At 38.5% G+C, this 14,837-nt stretch overlaps 1 protein-coding gene and 1 long non-coding RNA gene across 8 annotated transcripts in view; one reads left to right on the top strand and one right to left on the bottom strand.

Annotated features, from left to right (window-relative positions):
• The window catches only part of Nr3c1 (nuclear receptor subfamily 3 group C member 1), a 107,714-nt gene that overhangs the window by 62,481 nt on the left and 30,396 nt on the right, over nucleotides 1-14,837 (top strand). The window lies entirely within an intron of this gene.
• LOC147000258 (uncharacterized) lies at nucleotides 475-7,776 on the bottom strand. Its single transcript, XR_015046029.1, has 4 exons — nucleotides 7,644-7,776; nucleotides 3,932-4,107; nucleotides 3,394-3,475; nucleotides 475-534 (listed from the first exon to the last, which is right to left on the bottom strand). It is a non-coding gene; the product is annotated as an uncharacterized LOC147000258 (long non-coding RNA).

Here is a 14,837-nt window from a genome sequence, read left to right as displayed (position 1 = left end):
TGGGGAGGAAAGGGTTTACTTGATCTTAAGGTTGTACTCTATAAAGAAGGGAAGTCATGGCAGGAACTCAAGGCAGAAACCAGAGCAGAAGCCATGGAGGTGTGCTGCTGATGGGTTGTTCCCCCTGGCTTGCTCACTTTCCCTTTTTAAATAACCCAAGACCACCTGCTCAGGGGTGGCACCACTCATCGGGTGCTAGGTAGGCCCTTTCATATCAAATCCCACAGGCAGTCTGATAGAGGCATTTCCCAATTGAGGTTTCTTCCTCCTAGGTATCTCTCTTTGTTGGGGAGGGGGAGACTATCCAAAAATCAAAACATGACAGGTGTCATGATTTGGTAAGATTTTTATTAGATATATTTTTTCATTCCTCCTCTTCCTCCTTTCCTTCCTCTTCCTCCTCTTCCTCCTCTTCCTCCTCTTCCTCCTCTTCCTCCTCTTCCTCCTCCTCCTCCTCCTCCTCCTCACTCTTCTTCTTCTTCTTGTGTTTGGTTTTACCATAGCTCTCTGGGCTGTGTAGGCTCTGGTTCTTAGCTACGCAAGCAGCATCAGGTAAAGGTCAAATCAGACATCAGTCAGTTACTGCCACAAGGTGTGTGCCATCATCGTCCTAGCATATTAGCTACATAAGCTAAACTTCTTTCGATTCTCTCTCCTGCTGCAGTGCTTTTCCATAATACCAGTCTTTAGACTTAGTACTTGACCTCCGACCATCGTTCCTTTCCTTTCCATTCCTTCTTCATTCTCCAAAACCTAACTAAAATATCCCACAAGACCATTTCTGATGCCCTTATCTGTCCCGTCACAACACTTGCCATTCACCTGTCCTAGCATTTATCTCACTGTTTTACAGCTAAAGGAAAAAAGGGAGTGTAAGAGCCTTTTGACCTCACAGCTCCAATTGCACAGTGACTGGGAATTTGTATAAAATGTCACCAAGGGTGGGACTCACAGGGAGGGAATGCTTGGGGTTCTGTTTTCTATCAATCATCCAGTGAGCAGTCAGGGAAATACTTATTAATACATAAAAGTTTTCTGTATAATAAAACCATTTTAAATTGTCAGCAGAAGAAATTCAGTTTTTTCTTGTGTATTTGTTTGCAGCATGAGAGCTGGAACTGAGGGCCTTCTACACACTAGACAAGTACTTTATTCTATACTCAGCTACAGCCCGAGCCTGTCAGAGGATTTCATATTTTATTTAAGCTATCACTATTTTAGCAAAAAGGACAAAAATCTTTTGTCCTTTACAAAATCTTGTGAAGAGCCAGTTAAATAAATAAATGAACATATGAAAATGTTCTTGGAAAGATGGAAGAAAACTTCTAGCAAAGTTAAATGTACTACTTTCTTAAAAGTATTTTTAAAAAGAAATAAAATTTGATGTAAAACTCCCAAAGGAAGAGCAGGGGAGATGGCTCAAGGTAGGACTGTTGGTACAACTATGAGGACTTGAGTCTAGAGCCAGCTGGTTGTGGTCCTGCATGTGCATGTAACCGCAGTGCTATGGTGGGCAGAGGTGGGAGAATCACTAGGGTTTAACAGCTACTAGCCTAACACAAGTTCAGTGAGAGACCCCGACTCAAGGAAATAAGGTGGAACATGATAGAACAGGACACACTTGACATCTTCCTTTAATCTCAGCACATGCATGGGCCTGCATGCTCGCCCCCCCCCCCCCATATATACCATGCATACACACATTAAAAATAATAATAACATCAAAGTCAAACCCCTGTCTTCATTGGGTTTCTAATGTTATAATAAAACACCATCACTAAAAGCAACTTGGGAAGGAAGGTGTTTATTCCACCTTATACTTACAGCCCATCACTGAGGGAAGTCAGGACAGGACAGGGCAGGACAGGACCCTGGAGCTGATGCAGAGGTCATGACTGGCTTCTGCTTACTTCCTTGTCCCTCTTGGCTTACTCAGCCTGCATTCTTATAGAACCCAGGACCACCAGAGGGGGCACCAACCACAGTGAGCAGGGCCCTCCCATACCAATCATCAGGAAAGCAGTGTTGCCCAGTGCCAGTGCCCAAAGACATAACTTGATTTGGGTTGATATAAAACTAGCCAGTACAGCCTCTCATTTCACTAATGTTCTCATAGTTTTGTACAATCACCCTAGATATTGTGTGTCTGTACTCATACATTTATATGATATCTACCTGCAGATAAAGGACTCACTCTACCTACATGTTTTATTTATTAGGCTCTCTAACTTCCACCTATGTAGTATTTTTGTGGTGATTCCTCATGGGACTGCAACTAAGTCTATATCCGGAGTAGGCAGGCTATAGTCCCAGATCCCTCTGACACTTAAATTACCATGAACTAATGATTTTTTTTAAGGTTTATAAAATACAACAAGGAAGGAATGGCATAAGGCTCCAAAACCTTTTCCTGTGAAGTCTTTTGCTGACAGATATGGATTGATTGAGCTCTATACCATCTTTATGTAGGTGTCTAACATTGGTTTCACGTTAGCTATGTAGTTGATTTTCATTATCCATGGTAATTAGATTCTAAATGTGGGACTAAGTATACAAGAAAGACATTTATAGTATGAGAGCCTGAATACAGGAAGGCAGTACGTCTCTTTTCTCTTTGGAATGTACTTTTCAGTAAAGTTAAATTTTTTATCCCTGTGTGCTTATCTGCAGATAGTCAGGTTGACACTGCATTTTGGGTATTACAAATAAATTTTAACATATAAGCAAACTTAAGAATATAAAGTCAAGGTATAATTAAAATAAGTTGTAATCACTGTGTTAGTATCTAAAAGTAAAATTGCCACACTTTTAAGAACTTGTGGTCCTCTCTCCTTGTGTGTGTGTGTGTGTGTGTGTGTGTGTGTGTGTGTGTGTATGTGTGTGTATGTGTGTGAGACAGTCTCGTCTCATGTACCTCTTACACTAGCTTCAAACTCACTGTGTAGCTGAGGTTGCACTTGTATTCCTGATCTCTGGCAGGCACTTACCAACGACCTGGCTTCAACCATATCCTGCTTTTTAATAATTGAGTGGTATAATTTATACTTTCAGTGGACATTTATCTTAAAATTATTAGAGCTCTAAAGTATGCTAGCAGAGAGGTTAGCTGATGCATGAGAAAAAGTCAACAGATAATCTGGCAGCCAGGCACTGTAATCCCAGGACTCAAGAGACACTTTGAGAGTTCAAGGCTTGCCTGGGCTAGTGAGAGACTCTCTTGAAAACACCATTAAAGGAAAATGTTTTCAACTGGAATGGTTAAGAAACCTTGAAAGCCTAGACATGAAGTGAATAATAAAGAACCACATGCTTAATAACGCTCGTCTTATACATGGTAGGGCACAAGGCTTCAGACACACAGTCAGCAGTGGGGAAGTGTTCAAAAGGCCTCACCTGAGTGTGTGCTTAAAAGAAGGCTCTTCTGAAAGGTACACAGGACAGTGGAGCTGTACTGCTAACTGAAGGACATTATTTTCTAAAACAAAAAAGTTTGAGAGATTGCATACAAGCAACATGTTAACTCTGTCAAATATACAGTTACCTACCTGAATTTATTAATGTCTTTTCACAGTAATGGTTTGTCTTTGAGGTTTAGTCTAAATTTCTAAATGGAAATGTATTTAGGGAGAATAGCTTTTTGAAGCTGTTCCCTCAGTACCAAGTATGGAATGCCAGCAGCTGTTGGCTCTTGTTTGTTTGTATAATAAAATGGATTTCCAGAAGAGTCACTGTATATCCTCTAATAGATATTAGAAACGACACTTAGCATAATGGTATTTAAAAGTAAAGAAGACCTTTGTCACTGTGATACTCTTTAAAATAATGATCAGAGTTGGAGCTTCAAACTTAGGGCACTGGTTTAAGGTGTGAGTTTGCAGGTGCAAATGTTAAGTGTTTTTAAAATAGAAGTAAGGGGGAGATGTGACATCACCTCTAGTTTCAGTTCTTCCAAATCTTCAGGGTGAGACTGTAGAGAGGGAGTCATCTGCTCTTAGCTTCCCTTGCTCAAGATGGTAGCCACATGCAGCTGGCAGCTCATCATTTGATTGCCTTAGGATCAAGGGATGCTATTGGGCATCCTGCTTTGCTGACCAAAACTCATGTTAACTATGGAGGAAAAAATGGAATGAGATACAGTTGGGCAGTTAATCACCAGATGCAAAGGTGAATGCACCGAGTTGAGAAATGTAATCAGAGATGCTAGGAATGATGAATTGAAATAGCATATGGACACTGAAAGGTGTCTATGGATCTGATGCAGTCAATCCCTTAAAACCTTAGTGACTATTCCCAGAACTAGGACAGAAGCAATTGCAATCAATATGAAAGTACCACAGTCCCCAAACAGCCAAAGAAATCTTAAACGGAAAAGAAGATAGTACTGAGGTACAACAAAGTACCTCACTCCAAATTATATACAGGGCCAACGTAACAAACTGTCACTATACTGGTATGAAAACAAAAACTGTGGACCAGTGAACCGGAGTATCAAGAAATAAACTGATAGTAGCATAGCTGTCTATAGTCTTCTGATCCACATGGGGCCAAAACATCCAGCAACATGTCTACTGTGTTCCTTGTAGTCAAGAACAGAGTCCCTCTTAGCATCCATCTGAAACAAAAGGCAAGCCTGTGCCTGTGATCTCAGGGCTGCAGAGGTAGATACAGGACAGCTCTGGTACTGGCTGGTCATACAGTTTTTTAGCCAGCTGGTGAGTCTGAAATCCATTGAGAGACCTATCCCAAAAATAAACTGAGAAGTGATTGAGGAAGACACCAGCTCAGTGTCTGTGTTTCTGTTTGTATACAGAGTGTTCCCACAGCAAACAGTGGCAAGGATGGCAGATGGGGTACCCCTATATAGTTATATTTTGGTGATTATTCTGAGATGCGGTAATATTTATTTCTTTTAAAATGCTTTGCTAACTTTTTTCAGAATTCCATACAGTGTGTTTTGATCACCCCACCCACTCCTCCCTCTAAGTCCTCTGAGATTCACCCCTCTCAATTACGTTAACCACTAGAGCAGTCCTCAGTGCACACTCACAGGAATCAGTCAGTGTACAATAAAGGTGCCTACAACCCCATGTTTATTTTGGCACTATGCAAAATAGTCAAGTCATGAAATCACCCATTAGTGGAAGGAAAAAGAATATGTAGTATATATATATAGTCTTTGACTATGCACAGCCACTAAAAAATAAAATTGTTAAGCAAAATAAACCATACTTGGAAAAGCAAATGTCATGGTGAAACCCATTATTTTGTGTCATTAATACACATCAGTTACAATTTATATAAAAATATTTTAAAGTCTGCAACTTTAAAAATGTTACAAATTATTTCCCCTTTTATAACATGAGATTTTGAACTTTATACTATTTATCTTGGTAAAACAATTAAAATAGACCATAATTATTACAAAATATTTTTATATCTCTGAACATGTAAATATTTAAGTAATATCATATGTTGAGAAAAGAAACTGCTTGTTATAAGGAACTTCATTCTCTAGAAAGTTATAAATCAGAGCCTATATTGTAAATCATAGAAACCAATCCCATTCAAAGGCACCCTCTTATGCTGCAGTAGAAACACTAGAAATCCACTTTCAACAGCCAGGTAGCATGTCCCTGGAAAGCAATCTTACTTGATTATCTGAATCTAAATGTTTTCTGTTCATGAAGAAAATATGTCATTCCAAATATTACTCTGAACACTGAATGACTGCAGGATTTATTTTCACAATAGTTTTCCTGTGAGTGTTGGAAATTTACATCTCATCATTTTGATTTTGGTAGTAAACTCTGTTTATTATTTATTATTATTTTTACTTATTCACTTTACATCTTGCTCACTGCTCCCTCCTGGTCACCACCTCCCACAACCCTTCACCCAACACCTCCTCTGCTCTGTGTACCCTCCCCCAGGTATCCCCTCAACCCTGGTACCTCAAGTCTAGGCTCATTCTCTCCCACTGGGGCCAGACAACAAATCCCCCATATGGGCAACAGCTTTTGGGATAGCTCCTGTTCCAGTTTAGGACCCACATGAAGACCAAAGCTGCACTTCTACTACATATGTGAGGGGACCTAGGTCCAGCCCATGTATGTTCTTTGGTTGGTGGTTCAGTCTCTGAGAGCCCCAAGGGTCCAGGTTAGTTGGCTCTGTTGGTCTTCCTGTGAAGTTCCTATTGACTTCATGGCCTGCAATCCTTTCTCCTATTCTTCCATAAGAGTCCCTGAGCTCCATCCGGTGTTTGGCTGTGGATGTCTACATCTTTCTGCATTAGCTGCGGGGGGGGGGGGGGGGGCGCTTTCAGAGGACAACGTCCTCCTATCTGCAAGCATAACAGAGCATCATTAATAGTGTCAGGAATTGTTGCTTGCACATGAGATGGGTTTCAAGTTGGGCCAGTTATTGGTTGGCCATTCCCTCAGTCTCTGCTCCATCCCCTGTGCTTGCATTTCTTGCACACAGGATACATTTTGGGTCAAAAGTTTTGTGGTTGGATTGGTGTCTCTATCATTCCACTGAGGTTCCTGCCTAGCTACAGGAGGTGGCTTTTTGAGGTTTCCTACCCGCCATGCTGTGAGTCACAGCTCACATTGATTCGTGGGCACCTTCCTTACCCCAGGTCTCTGTCTAGTTCTGGATATGTGCTCTACCTCCTCACCCCTACCAGTTGCAGATTTCCATTCATTCTGATGGCCATCTCTCCTGTCCCTCCCCATACTTGATTCTGACCCCATCCCCTCCCCACCCAGCCCCCTCACTCCACCTATCTCTTATGACTATTTTATTCCTCCTTCTAAGTGAAATCCAAGCGTCCTTGTGTGAGCCTTCCTTCTTACGTTTCCTTGGGTCTGTGGAGTGCAGTATGGTTATCCTGAATTTTATGGCTAATATCCACTTATAAGTGAATACATATCATGCATGACCTTTTGAGACTGGCTTACCTCAAAAGAGGAACATTCCTCCATTGATGGTGAGAGTAAAAACTTTTACAGCCATTATAGAAATCAATTTGACACTTTCTCAGAAAACTGGGACTAGTTATACCTCAAGACCCAGCTATACCACTCCTGGGCATACACCCAAAAGGCATTCCACCATCCCATAAAGACAGCTGTTCAACTATGTTCATAGCAGTTTTATTCATAATAGCCAGAAACTGGGAACAACCTAGATATCCTTCAACTGAAGAATGGATAAAGAAAATGTGGCACAGCTATACAATGGAATACTATTCAACAGTTAAAAACAAAGACATGAATTTTGCAGGCAAATGGATGGAACTTGAAAAATATCATCCTGTTGACATATTTTAAGACTACTTCATTTTAGCCTGGTGTGATGGTGTATGCCTTTAATCCCAGCATTTAGGAGGTAAAGGTAGTCAAATCTCTGTGAGTTAAAAGCCAGCCTTGTCTCCTGTATGTAAGGAGACTCTCACCCTCTCTCCCATCCCCTCCCCTCCCCTTTCCTCTCTCTCTCTCTCTCACACACACACACAACTGGGATTAGACAGTTGATTTTTTTCTCTCTCAATCCAGAGAATGTCCGTATTTAGAAAGATTTTAATTTTCTTCATTTATAGATTGTGCTAGTGTCTGATTTCTCTCACAGTGTATATAACTTACCATTTCCTTATATCTTCTATAATGAACTGCAGAGGCTTCATAAAAACAGACCCTTGGTCTTCCTAGTTACACGACAGTCCTAAGTCACAGCCTGTTTCTTGGCTTCTGATTCAGAGCTTGATCCGTTTTCCTTGTCTCTTTGCTCAGGACCTCTGATTCAGTCCTAAACAATTTGAGGGATGTTTTCATTGTTACTGTTTTGGTAATGTAATGTCATAAAACCTTTACTAGCTATTTCCAATTTCTCTTTGAATGTGATTATCAGATATATGTCCATGGTAACTTTTATACCTATATGACAGCAACATGGAGAATGCAGTAGAAGGCAACAAACTCCTGGGCCATAGGTCTCTTCTCAGGAGCTACCAAGTTGTGCTTGGACCACTGCAACTTGGTTACTAATCTTGTCTTTGGCCCCAAAGTGGCGATATTAATATAACCCATTCTCAAAGATAATATCAGGATAAGATAATGAAGTCATTGATGCAGAGAGCATCTATATGCTGCTAGCACACAAGGTTAGAGCTGGCATCAATTAATTTTCAGGTCAGGTGAAATAACTAAAAGGAAAATACTTAAAGATTCTTAAGGCATAGTATGCTTCTGCCTACCTGGTCTCTTTGTTGTTCCTGCTGTTTTGAGCGTGTCTGTACTTTTGAACATGGCATCAGTGACAGCACTCATGACTCAACCATTGCACCATCCTAGACAAACATCAGTTGGATGTGTGCCAGGATACGTGATAAAATACAGTTCCCCTGCTTCTTCATTTTCTTTGCTATGAAACTGCTGAAGTTCAGCCCATAGCACTATATTTTAGTTGACTTCATAGTGAACATTGAAGGCATTTGCCCTATTTATTTATTGTAAACTAAATAATTCTATATTCTTCAACAATTTGGTTTTGTCTTTCCTAACAATTCTACTTTTTGAATATTCAAGAATATTTAATAGCATGTTAGTATTGAATAATGCCATCATAATTTCAACTATTTGATTAGAAATATACAGTACAGGGTACATATTCTATTAGAACAGTCTGCAGTCGGAAGACTTACTCTTTTTTAAAAGAGATAAGATTTGTGGTATTTGTGACTCTTGTATATAGATGTCTCTTAAAAACACTAGTGGTGAATAGTTATTTTTATATTATTATTGACATTCATGTTAAAAAGTACTCAGTGTAAAACTTTACAAGCTAAAGAACATTTCTAATTATTGAGTTAACAGAGTCAGCCAAGTCTTAGGTAAAGCAAAGTTGAGAGTAAGTCAGTTTACTTCCTTTAGCATTGCAGCATCCCCTTGCTCACTGAAGATGCAACTTGCTTAATACATCCTGAGTCTTTCCCTTCACCCAGGAGTACAACTTGAACTTCCTATGTCATGGGCCTCCACTGTTGCTGCTTGTATTTTCATAGAAAAAGCTTTTGAGTTTCCTGGCTGCACAGGGGGGTATGGATGGGTGAATGACAAAAGGGGAACTTCCGGTTTTGCAACAGAGACTGAAGAAAAAGAAACACTCATCTGGGAGAATAGAAAACATGTAGGGAAAAGGAAACTTCCCTCAAACTATCACTTCTATGTTTAGACATAAGAACAGCATTCATCAAATAATGACAGTGTGTTGCTTTTTAGAGAAACCTTCAGAGACTGCAACTAAGACCTTGGAAATTGCAAGGCAGTGACACAATTGAAAATCTTAACAGAACAAGTGAAACAGAAAAATAAGATGACCCAGAAGGAAAGAATATAGGAAAATAAGACCAGTCTGAGAATTCAAAAAAGAAAATGAAAAAAAAAAAAGACTTAAAACAATAGAAGGAAGGAAATCATAAAAATGAGGGTAGAAAGGATAGTGAGGAGATTTTCTGCTTATTTATTTTGAATTTTTAAAGTTAAGTGAAGTCCAATATGGTGGTGACATGCCTGTAATCTCAGTACTTGAGAGGCAGGCAGGTGCAACATAATGGTACACTGTCTCAGATAAATAAATACCACAAACAAAGCAAAAGGCTACTACTAATAAAGGATATTATGAACCAAAACATTTTTATATAAGAATATTTATGAAGCTTGAAGTTTTGGAATTCCTAGCTAGAGCAAGAAACAGCACATTACCAATACACTGGAGGATTCTGAGTGACTGTAAGATATCATCACACTCTGCTCTTTCTTTATAAAAATAACCACTACCCTGACAAATATACCCACACTATTTATATACTTAAACCTTTGTCCCTGGATTTCATGTAAATAGTTGTATGTGAATCTTATGGATGCAATGTCATTTTTTGTTTTCTTTGTCTTAACACTGCATACTGTGGTGGTTGATCCTGCAAGGACAGAACTTGATCCTCAGAGGTAGAACATGTAGATGCTTAGATATCTATTCCACAATTATGAGCTTTGCCTAGTTTCCAGTATTTTAGTCTACAGTGAAAAATGCTGCTGCCAGCATCCTTACACGTCTTGGCTACTTGTCCATTGATGGAGGTGCTGAATAACCAGACTTAACAAGATAATGTCAAACTGTCTTCCAAACTGATTGAACCTTTTAACTTCCTTCCTCCTTATTGTTTCTTTTCTACCAAGGTTCTGGGTATACAAGAGACTTTCAGTGTGGACTAAGTTTGAGACTTCATAATTACAAGTGAAGTTGAGTAACGTTTTCCCTCTTGTTTATTGGCTACTTAGAGTCCCTGTGTTAGAAGTTTATATATGTGTTGTGTTGTTTACTTGGGTTTGTTTGGGATAGGAGAAAAAGTGTCCATTTTTTTCAAGTGAGCCTTATTTTATTTGAAATCCACATTTGACTAAACCTAAAGATATTTCTATGTGGTTGGAGTGTTTTTTTTTTTTTTCCCTTAGACACAGCTTACTTATTTTTGTCTGCTCACAGGTCCCTTTTAGGGTAAATATACATATTTTACTGAACATTTGAATTTTTCATGTAAGACTTGGACCTTTTTTCAATAGAGTTGTAACCTGGCCTACCATTTCTCTAAATAGAAGCCTGTAAATGTTCTAGCTAAACTCTTGATCAACCTTTCTGATTTTGATAATTAGGTTTCTTCCTAGCTATTCCTGCTATTTAAAAACATGCCAGAAGTCTGTTTTGTAGACTATTGCTTATATCTTCTCATCTTTGAAATCATAAACCTCAAAAAATTAAAAATAAGTAGCATAGCTCTTCCAAGAACCTAGGAAAATGAGAATAAAGTTAACATGGTGTCATTTTTAGTTAGAGCAATATCTAGCTGGCCATTTTACTTTAAAGAATTGTGTACTTCAATAATAATATAGCTAGCAAAGACTGGTAGCATGTGCTCAGTATTGGTACTGAGAGCTCTATGCATTAGAGATTCATCATTAGACTTAAAATATTTTAAAATTTAAGATGAAACTTTATAGACATATCCTTAAAGGATTAAATTCTAAATAAACTAATTCTTTACAAGAGAAGGCAAGCACCACAAAATAAAAACAAGGCAATTTTTATCAACTAAACATTCAACAGACTCTTGTGAAAAGCAAATGTGTGCAAAGGCCTATATATGCTCACACATTGCCTGCTTTACTGGGATCACGTGGTAGGCAGCTTAATAATACATGGCTGGTACACACACACACACACACACACACACACACACACACACATATAGCAGAATGATATTGAATAAGTTCAAGGTGTACATAAGACTGAACTACATAAAAGACCATGTATAAAAGAAACAAGAAAAAATACCATTATGGCACATATAGAAAATCCTTAGCTGATTCATTGGATATTCTTACCTTTCTAGAAATTTAACTTAAGCAAATTAAAATTGAAGTATGACCAGTAGCTGGAGAATGATTAAACTGTATCTGAATCCCTTAACATCATGTGACCTGAGAGTGGGATGCTTGTCTTCAGCATTGATGAGGCCCTGAGTTTTATTCCCAGCAACACAGGAACCGCAGATGGTAGTACATGTCTGTAACCCTAGCATGTGAGGGGTAGAGGCAGAAGGACCAAAAGTTTGATCCTTGGCTACCTAGGGAATTCAATGCTAGCGTGGGTTAGACATCCTGAAAAAATAAGATTATCTATAGATAGAACCTTTCTCAATTTGTTAACTAAGCAAATAAACAGTGTCCCCCCGCAAAAAAGTGAGGTACACAGCAATTGCCTCTGGTTTTACATGAAACAAGTACATGCGAACTTGTGGGAAGAAGGAAGTGATGTGTATAAGAAGGTCTGCTGGTCTTCTGCAGATGAACAGAGATAGCTTTATTTTCTAAATGTTTAAACTATAATTCTAATTCAGCTTAGGTCATTTCATTATCTCTCACTGTATATTTTTAAGTGGATCTGAAGCAATATTCTGGGAGTAGATTTTGGATTGGGTACAAAGAAACAAGGAAAAAGGTTTCAGGCCTTCTGTATTCAGTAATGAGGACAAGTCATGTAGAATTTATTCCATTTTTTTTCTTCCTAACTGGATGAAAAATTGCAATTGCTTTAGCATGTATAGTTCTATACTATATGATTACTATTTATTATTAGCAAGAAGAAAAGCAAATAGTCTCTTATTCAAAATGTAATCCTGTAACCCACAAGTAGTTACCCAGCTGACTTCAGCTTCTCACTGCAGTAGTTAGGAGCCCTTGCTTCCTCGCCTGAGAGTTTCCTCAAGTTACTGTTGCTCCCCATTCTTTTTGGCTTCAGGGTTTGGGTCCATTTCAGCAATTACAGTAACTTTTTCTTCCACTGGGTTACATTCTTGAGCACTCTGAGGAAAGCCAACATTTCAAGTAAGGATGGTCCTCAGCGGGGGTCCTGCCCACTTCCCTGTTCATAGACCTGGCAGGTTCCTTCCCAATGCTAATTAAGGAGGGACCTTTCCTAACCGCCCCACTGTAAGTATAAAATAGCTTCATTTCATTACTCTCTGAACTCTCCATTGTAAAGGTTCAGATGTTACAATATAAATAAAGTCCATGATTCTGCAACCAAGATTGGCCTCAGATTCAGTTCAATCACCGTCTCAGCCTTCCAAATACTGGTGTTACAGCCATATGCCACCAACTCTAATTTTGTCTGTGGTTCTTCTTGAAAATTTTGGATCTGCTAAAAGGTAGCAGACTGTTGCAAACATGGTCTTGGTAAAGCCTAGCTCTTCACCTAACAGTTCCCAGTCCATTTGGTAATGTTTTCATGTTCTAAACAGTTGCCAGTTTTCAATATTAAAGATATGCTGGAGAATCACCAACAATAAGACATTTAGTGTCAGGCTACTAAGGATTTAAGCTCTAAATTAATGGCTTGTCCTTCATACACCAACTTATGATCCGTGCTTTAGCAAGTGGTTTTGTATCCTGTCTTAAACTTCGAATAACACTTTTGAAACCGCCATTGGTTTTTGGTGGTTCCTCCATAACCTCCACCCCCAAGAAAAGTTCTGAAATGGTTTCTTTTCACTTTATTATAGCACAATGCAGTACTTTTCACATGAACACATTTGATGTACAATTGCAGAGAAACAACCACGTAGCTTGACAAGAAAAAAATGGGCTGTAATTCAAAAGTTCACTGAGTTATTTTGATAAACTCAAAAATACTTTCTCTGTAGAAAACAGTAAAAATGATAAAATTTCCCAGTAATTTAAGCCAAAGTGAAGCTTAATTATACATAGATTGTTTTAACTTAAGAATCCCAAAGAAACCTGATCTTCATTGTTCAAAGAGCCATGTTTTACTTAAGTGATATAATTGAGGCTCCTATCGCTCCTCCTCCTTACTGTCTCATCTGTGGTAGACTTTTTCTGTAGGTGAATCCATGATCCACAAGGGGTTTTAACCATTCCATCTCAAAGTGCACACAGCATGTCGTTTTATCAGCTTGCTACAGCATTAATGCCCAAGTAGTGAATTGTTTTTTGTTATTAAAGCATATTATTTCTAATTTCACATTGTGACTTTAAATGATGATTTAATTTAAAGTTTCAGTTTTAAACATTGCTTTGGATTTTTTTTAATAGTAAAACATACTTTCAGAAAGTCCCAGGTTTGGGAGCTTCTGTTGACAAAAATGTTCTTTCTGCAGTATAGTGTCCAGTAACTTTGTTTCCTGTGTACAGAACCAACCACTCACATAAGAACACGATCTGAGAAGGCATTCTCATGGCTAATATTTACATCTTTGCACTTTTCAGTGTAAGGATTTAAAAAATATTTTAATACTTCTATGAAGTAAAACTGAGCTTTATTTGTGTCAGACAATAGAGTATTGCATTTACTTTTTAAAATTATTTTGCCTGCATGTATGTATGTATACTGTGTGCATACTTGGTGCCATGCAGGTCAGAAGAAGGTGTCAGATCACACTAGAACTGGAGTTACAGTTGGTTGTAAACCACCATGTGTGTGAAAGGAACTGAACCTGGGTCCTCTGCAAGAGCATTCAGTGGTCTTAATCCCTGAGTCAACTCTCCAGTCCCTGGGTCTACTCTTAAATATTTAAAATAGCTTGGGGGTGGGGGGCGGGGGGAACAAAGTTAAAAGCAAGCACTGTTACTATTCCTTGACTGTAAATGCTCATCACAGTTAAAGCTGCCAGACAGCACATTTCCATTGCATTACCAGGCACAGTGCCTTCTCAGAAAAGCTTCTGTGCCCCTGGAACTTTTACATTCAGAAAAAAGTCTCTAAAACAAAAAGCACACACCTATTTTTAAGTTTTTCATCTTCCTATGTTGTTTCTAAAATGGTAGTGAATTCAGTGTTAGAAGAAACACAACTTACTGTTTGAACTATAGTAATCTACACTTTATTTACTCTGAAACAAAAACAAAACTTGTTTTCTATTTTGAAATTTACAAAAGTAAAACTACATGGTAGCTTATATTGCTTATCTTCTGAATTGAGAATATATGTGGGTAAATCAGAGTTCATGTGTATAACACACAACATGTATGTGCTGCAATATTAGCCTCTATAAATTTTGATGTTTACATACCTTACCACAAGGACTTTATTTTAGAGCCTGAAATGATTTCCTTGTCTGTCATTTCACCTTTGTTGTTGTGCAGTAGATTTCTACCCTACAGTTATTACTGCATTATACATATTCTACAACACCATAGTTAGCCAAAAGTGCATACATATTCCATGTTACTCTGCTGTAGTTAGCCAAGGGTTTGTTATTGGTA

The sequence above is a fragment of the Mus caroli genome, unplaced genomic scaffold (genome assembly GCF_978045245.1).
Source record: "Mus caroli unplaced genomic scaffold, Mus_caroli_1 scaffold_19, whole genome shotgun sequence".
Classification (NCBI taxonomy): Eukaryota; Metazoa; Chordata; class Mammalia; order Rodentia; family Muridae; genus Mus; species Mus caroli.
Note: the sequence above shows the minus strand (reverse complement) of the source record. Positions and strands in the feature narration are given on the sequence as shown.